Source organism: Chrysochloris asiatica, unplaced genomic scaffold, assembly GCF_000296735.1.
Source record: "Chrysochloris asiatica unplaced genomic scaffold, ChrAsi1.0 scaffold00062, whole genome shotgun sequence".
Taxonomy (NCBI): Eukaryota; Metazoa; Chordata; class Mammalia; order Afrosoricida; family Chrysochloridae; genus Chrysochloris; species Chrysochloris asiatica.
In genome coordinates, this window is record NW_006408580.1 from 12258059 (window position 1) to 12266269 (window position 8211).

Consider the following 8211-nt stretch of genomic DNA (forward strand, 5'->3'; position numbering starts at 1 on the left):
GATATCTACAAGGTAGGCCTGGCCCACAGGTGTTGAAATTAGACAAGGGCCTTCCCCAATCACCAACAGAGAGAGAGAAAGTCTACCCCTAGAGTTGGCACCCTGGACTTCTAGCCTCCTAAACTGAAAGAATAAATTTCTGTTTGTTCAACTCCTTCACTTGTGGTATTTCACTTCAGCCAGGCAGATAGTCCTTGAACTTGGATATTCCCTCCTAGGTACTATGGCTTTTACCTGAAATGCCTTCCAATTTCCTCTTTGTGTGCAACACCTACCTTCAAGATCTAGTTCAGATTACCCTTCCTCCAAGAAGTCTTCCTTGATTTTCCCAAGCCCGATAAATATACATCACTCCCTCAGTTTTGATATGCTGCTTTGTCTTTTAAGTTGCCTTTTCATGTCTACAGCTCTCCTTTGAGGCAAGGATCATGTTTATATTTACAATAAATCCCCATGATGCCTTGCACAATGCAGACACATGCAATAAATATTTGTTGACTGATTTATTGATCAACTGATGGAAAGTTGGCCATGCATGCAAATAAACTATTTCCAGGATGTTTGCTGCAAAAAAAGCAAACATTTATAATATAGAATAGTCCTTCTCAAACAACATGTCCCCATGAACTGTGAGTTACCACACAACAAATTTGGTATTAACAATAAAATACCTAGGTTTCAAATTATTTACTTAAATAAATTAGAATACATTCAAGGCTATTTCTATAATAGCAGTTCTCTCACTTGCTTACCTTCCCTCGGGCTTTCTTGAGTGGGAAATAAAGTTGTAGAATTATAGTCATCAAGCCACGAGTTGGATATAACCCTGGGATCTGCCCCTTTCGTGGGAAGATAAGAAGAAACTGAGAGGGAAAATAAATCCATAAATAACTCTCCTGGGGAACACTAACGCTATTTCAACTTGTAAATTGTTCAAGAAGCAGCTGAACTGCCAATGAAGGCAAATGAGCATGACAGGGACAAAGGGCTCAGGAACCTTCCCATAGCTGTGGAGCAGCTGCCTGTGGTAGACACACTGTCCACATCCCGTCCATATCCTCGAGGGCCTTCGATCGCAGTGCACACCAGCCAAATGTGCAAATACCAGGATCTTCATCTCTTTTGCCTGAGGATTTTCTCTTAGGGCTGAAGCTTGCTCTGTCCTGCAGGATAGATGGAAGTGACAGTGACAGAGAATTAACAACCCACTCTAGAAGGCCTCATCCAATCACAGATAAGGGTTGGAGTATAAACATCCCAGCTTCCTTCACCCTAGGATAAGATGACTGTGAAGTATGTTCTGCAGAGTCTCTCAAAGTTCCCCAACAGGATTAAGCTCCCATTGCCCACAAGGGGAATTTGCATCATAGTGCATCCTTTATTAGATTTAGATGCCTTCCTTTCCCTGTCTCACTTCCCGACAACCTTTCAACCTTTCAGCCTTTCCTTTTGCTTCCCAAGTCAACATTTTTTTTTTTTTTTTTTTAGTTTTTGTCGTTGGGCGAACATCAGTTTTAAACCATCGTTTCATTGCAATGATTACAATCTCCTACGTGCATCATCTTGCTTCGATTCCTTCTGTGTTGTTTTTTTTTGGGGGGGGGAGCGGATGTACACAAAAACAATCAGGAATATATAATCATTTAAATAACCAACGGGCACATTCTGAAAGCCTGCCTCCTGGCCACCAGCACTCAGTCTTTCTCTTTCCATCAGTCTTGAGTCCTCAGCTGCTCTTTCTCCATGTCCTCATATCTGCCTCCATCTTTGATGTCACTGCTTCTCTGGACGGGGTCCCACATTCCACTCATGCTCTTCTCTCTTGATGGTCCTAGGGTCCTCTGTTTCTGGACTGTAAGATTAACTACTCCACCATTTTTGTTACAGAACGTCTAGCTTATAGTTGTGACAGTTGCAATTAGTCATGATAACTATTACTCACTATTGAATCATAAGAATCTTACCCCCATCTTTTTCACCAGATCCTTCTAGACAAGAAGAAAACTATTCAGTGGAGACTCTACCTTCCCCCGAACGCCAAGTCAACATTTTTACACTCAATCTTTGACTCAGGATCTGTTTTAGGGGGTTCCCAAACCAAGACACCTGCCATAAGACCTTTCCTTTAAGAGATACTGGGGCCAATGATGTGTCCTTTAGCATGAGGCATTTAAACCTAAACTATGATCAGAACTGCCTAGGGAAATTCTTTGAACATACAGGTTCCCATCCCCAACCCTGATGACCCTAACTTCAGTTGTCTAAGATGAGGTGTGGTAGTGGTTATTGATAGGTGTGTTTGCATTAGCTCTGACTCATAACGACTCTATGCACAACAGAATGAAAGGCTGCCCAGTCCTGCACCATTTTGTTATGTTTGAGTCCATTGTTGCAGTCACTGTGTCGATCCATCTCATTGGGAGTCTTTCTCTTTTCCAGTGACCCTATACTTTAACAAACATGATGTCATTTTCCAGGGGCTGGTCCCTGCTGATAACATGTCCAAAGTATGTGAGACAAAGTCTCACGATCCTTGCTTCTGAGGAGCCTTCTGACTGCACAGATTTCTTGATTCTTCTGTCAGTCCATGGTACTTCCAATATTCTTCTCCGATACCATAATTCAAATGCACCGATTCTCCTACAGTCTTCTTTATTCATTGTCCAACTTTCATATGCATATGAGGTAATTGAAAATACTATGACTTGGGTCAGGTGCACCTTAGTCCTCAAAGTGACATCCTTGCTCTTTAACACCTTGAAGAGATCCTTTGCAGCAAATTTGCCTAATGCAGTACATCTTTTGATTTCTTGACTGTCGTTTCCATGACTGTTGATTGTAGATGCAAGAAAAATGACGACCTTGACAATTTATTGGTCCAGTTGTGAAGGTCTCCAAGGAACCCTCCTTCCATCTTCTTTTGATGCTTCCTGCATCATTCATTATTTTGCCCATTGTTACGTTCCTTAAAGTCAGTTCCAACTGATAGGGAACCTGTGTGGAATTGCTAAGGCTTTAAATCTTTTCAGGAGCAGAAAATCTCATCTTTCTCCTACAGAGCAGTTACTAGGCTTGAACCACCAACCCTGTGAGTCACAACCCAGCGCTTATGCTCTGGAGCCACCGTCCTCCCCATAGAATCATTCAATATTGCAACCTGAGTCTTGAATTTTTTGGTGGCTAATCATTCAGAAGTGACTTACCTCTCCATCTTCCCAGTCTCTCCACTGAAACCTGTCTACCATGGTGACCCTGATGGTATCTGAAAGACCAATGTCATTGCTTCCAGCATTACAGCAACATGCAATTCACAACTATATGACAAACAGACAGACTTGTGGGATGATGAGGCCTAGGAATCCGTATTTTAGAGTAAATGCCTCAGACAATTGAATATTCATTCTAGAATCCAACTGCTCATGTAATATTTTGATGGGCCTGAAAGAAAAAGTTATGTTTTGATATTCCTAAGAGTCCTGGTGTGGCACTGCTGGTTAATGCGCTGGACCACAAGGTCGGTTTGAACTGCAAGGTCATTGGATTCAAGCCCACCAGCCACTCCTTGGAAATACTATACAGGGTCGCTAAGAGTTGGAACTGACTTGACGAAATTTAACAACAAACAACAAGGAAATAGAAGAGTCACTTGATATGATAATTACGGATTGAATTGTGTCCCTCCAAAATATATTGTAAACCCTGGTCTCTATGCCTACAGTTATCATTCCATTTGGGATTGGGTTGTCTTTGCTATGCTAATGAGCCAGAATTAGTGTATAGATGCTGTGTTGAGTCAATCTCTTTTGAGATATAAAAAGAGATTAAACAAGCAAGCAAGAGAAGTGGAGATGGGCTAACATAAATGCCGAGACTTGGAGCTCTCCAAGGAACCCGGAAACAAGTTCAAGAGACAAGGACCTTGCTCCAGAGCTGAGAGAGAGAGAGAGAGAGAGAGAGAGAGAGAGAGAGAGACTTCCGCTAGCACTGGCGCTCTGAATTCAGACTCCTCGTCTCTTAAACTGTGAGAAAATACATTTCTGTTCATTAAAGCCATCCACCTGTGGGATTTCTGTTACAGCAGCACTAGATAACTAAGGAAGAAAGAAGCAGGGACTTGGAATGAGAAGACATGAGTTTGAGTCTCAACCCCACCAGTTGCCAGCCCTGTGATCTTGTGCAAATCGTTTAAACCTGCAAGCCCAAGTCATGGGGATTTCACCGGGTGTTCTAAGAGAAATGGGATGTTGTGGGCAGGGGTGCTTTGCAAACCAAAAGGGGCTGTCCATGGTTGGGCTTTCTTCCCAGTGACCTAGGAGTGCTATTGCCCTCAAGTTAAAACCAACAATGCTGAAATGCTATCCTGACACAGCCTGTGTCCAGTGTCAGAAAGCAGACAGTCACCTTCCCACGGCTTTCCTCTTGGGCTGTGCATTTCGCCTTTTATTCACCTCATTTTACCCCACCCCTCCATTACCCTACCTCACCCAGAGTCTCCTAATTACTAAGCACGTTGCAAATGATCAGCACTGTGGGTCTGTTAGCATGATGAATGAGCAATTAAAACTACATCAGCAATTACACCAGCTTTAAATTTGCCACATTCAGCCCTGGCAATGCTGTCCTGGTTGGTCCCCTCTTCTGTCAGAGGAATGGGCTCCTTCCAACACAGAGAGGAGCCCTCTCTGGACCTCCGCCCTCAGGGAACAGCACGACCCCTGGGGCCATGCACACTTGAAGTAAAATTGCCGAGAAAGCTTCTCCACAGTCTCCCAATCCTGTCAGACAAACTGACCTGACCCTGCAGGGGGAAGAAAACGTTTTGATTAATTCCTGCCCATCCAATGAATTGTCTAGTACAAATTATGAGACAGTAAGGGGAATAGTCGGTCATAACAAAGTTTTCTAAGTCTCTTCACAAAATGTACAAGGGTGCTTTCAAAAATTCATGGAAAAATGGAATTGAAAGATAATGAAATTTTCCCATGAAGTTTTTGAAGTCCCTTCATATAAAAATCAAACCAAATCCATTGCTATAGGGTCAATTCTGACTCATAGTGACCCTATGTGTTGTTAAGTGCTGTCGAGTCAGTTTTGACTCATAGCGACCCTTTATAGGGTTTCCAAGGAGTGGTTGGTGAGTTTGAACAGCCAACCTTGCGGTCCAGTGCTTTATCCTACAACGCCACACCAGGGCTCCTATGCTGTTGCTGTTTTTATGTGCCATCCAGTCAGTTTCAACTCAAAGCCATTCCGTATAGGGTTTCGGAGGAGCAGCTGGTGAACTTGAACCACCTTCCAGCGCATTAACCTGCAGCGCCACACCTGGACTCCTAATAATAGAAACTGTGTCTACGGCAGTTTATAGGCTTGAGAAGCCAGATAATGAATGCTAACCAATTCAAACTGGCCTTCTCCCTTTCCTTCTTCTTATGCTGCTTTTTTGTGTTCAGGATGAAAGCACAGAACAGGGTATAAGGGTCCAATTCTCAGAAGGCAGAAAGCCCCAATGCACCTGACCAGTGCTCATGTTGTGGATTGAATTGTGTCGGAATACTAACCTCTATACCTATGGATGTCAACCTGCTTGGAAATCGGGGTTTCTTTGCATGGTAATTAGACCACACCACAGTAGGGTGGGTTCTGAGTTATAAAAAGACCAGAGCAGGCACAGAAACACACACACACACAGGGTAGAAAGTGGGGCTGGACAGACACCATGTGAGGATTGTCTACAAGCTAAGGAACCGAGGGGCGCCCAGGAATACCAACAAGGAAAGAATCCTGATTCAGAGAAAAAGAAATCTGTTCTTTCAAGCCACCCATTTGTGGTATTTGTGTTACAGCACTAGAAAACCAAGGCAGCTCCCACGTCCCATTCAGAATGAATCATTAGACAGCATCCTTAAAGGCCCAGAGCCCCCTTCAGATCCACTTGTAATGCTAAGTCGGCCTGGCAAGGAGAGCCAGAATCATGGCAGGAGAATTACCACCTTCATTCAGCAGCAGAGGGAAAAGCCCGCACTTCTCCCTGGGAACTAACAGCAGGAGCCCTTTTGGTTCTATTTTCAGAAGCTTGAAAGCACTACATGTGGTAGGCCTCTCCAGAGAGATGCTCCTTGACCTTACACAGGGAACTTGGTTCCTGGCTCCCAGCAGGCTCAGGACACCACCTCCTGTGCCCACCTTAAAGGCAGTCCCTCAGACTCAGAACTGCACTTCACCGGTCTGGTCTCAGCCCCCACCAGCCCTGTTCTGATTAAAGTGTTGCTAGTAGTTCCACTTTCCTGGTGCTGTGCATGTGTAATATCCACTGAGGTGTGTTGAGCTGCCTGCCTGAGTGGTGGTTTGGTAGTTGTATGCTCCTGAGTCAGTTCTGACTCATAGCGACCCAGTATAGGGTTTCCAAGGCTTTAATCTTTACGGGAGCAGGCAACCTCATCTTTCTCCTGCAGAGTGACTGACAGGTCTTAATCACCAACCTTGTAATTGGCAGTCCAACACTTAACCCACTGAGCCAGCAGGACTCCTTTGGGTAGAGTAAGGAGAATGTATTAGAGGTTTTCTAAATCCCTGGGGAAATCACTAGGCAGTGCAAACAGCTAATGTGCTCCATTGCTAACTTAAATGAAAAGTTGGAGGTTCAAATCCACTCAGAGGTAAAAAACAAAACAAAAACCCCCCAAAATACCCAACAAATCCACTCAGAGGTGCCTTGGAAGAAAGACCTGGTGATCTTCCAAAAAATTCAGTCACTAAAAACTCCATGGGGAACAGACAAGGGGTTGCCATGAGCCAGAATCGATTCACCAGCACATGGTAGGTCCCTGAAAGCCTTCATAGTCCTTGATTATCTGCCATGACTAGAACTTTACTACTGGCCAGAACTTTAGGGCAAGGGGATTGGAGGATTTTGTGTGTGTGTGTTTTATAATCAACAAAGACTGGGGGTTTCCATTCTGAACTGTTGAGTTGTGGGCAAAGCTCTTCTTTTGAGGTCAGTGGTAAGACCTGCACCATGGAAAGAAAAGAGGCATGGTTTAGCTGGCCTTTAGCAAAAGACATCACCAAACCCACAGAGCAGAAACCACACACTGACCAGAGCCAGGGGACACTATTCCAGTGCCGGCAGATTGTGAAACAGGCCAAACTTCTCCATCAGCCTTAATGGAGATTATACCCTCCCCACCTTGGTAAACAGCGTACTTACCAGGGTCAGGGTTAATGTCAAAGATCTCTTGTAAATGCTTTTCACTGAACCACAGCTCTACTTTGGGCTAGTTAAAGGCCCCAGCAGGCTAAACCAGTTCTACTGGGGTTGGGGTTCATTTTCAGAGTTTGAGAAGTCTGGTATGTTCCCAGATCATAAGGCTTATTTGAGGTTTGGCCCAGATAAGTCAAAAGTCAAAGAAAGGACACATGTTACTATCAGAGGTGCTGAGCACTGAAGTATCCCCCCACCAGCAAATACCATGGGCTTGGTTGGAGTTCTGTCTTATCCTCTGGAAGTTATTGAATTGAGCTAAGTTATTAAATCCTACATCCAGGGAGTTTAGAAATGGGACCCGGGGATGAGTTTGAGCAGAATGGAGCTGTAAAGTTACCAATTTGAGATTAAGTTTCAAGGGAAGCTACCCAAACCCACACCATCTGATTCACCCTCCACTGCCCTTAGTCTGACTCATGCAACCCCGTGTGTAACAGAGTAGAACCACACCCGAGGGTCTTGGCTGTGATCTTTACAGAAGCACTGGGTGGTTTTGAACAACCAAACTTTTGGTTAGCAATCAAGTGCAAACATATGGAGTTGCCATGAGTCGGAATAGACTTGATGGCAGTGAGTATGGTTTTGGTCTTGGTTCTTAGTTCGTTTATTGGCGGACTTGCGGTGGGCAAAGCTAATTGTAGTGTATGGAAGCAAGAGCTCTACATAAGAGCAGAAAGACTGTAGACACAAGATCCAGAGGCCTTTTCCCCAAACAGTTGATGAGGTAGAATGGAAAAGCAGGCCTCGGGAGAGAAGTGGACTTGAACTGAACAGAAGAAGCCAGGAATATGAGGGGGCTTCAAAAAATTTGTGGGAAAATGGAATAAAAAGATAAGGGAATTTTTCCATGGATTCTTTTTTAATCCCCCTTGTACTTGCCAATGTTCAGGATGTCAGATTCCTGTCTGAGGAATCAGGAGCAAAAGAGGATGGGTTGGGAATGGAAA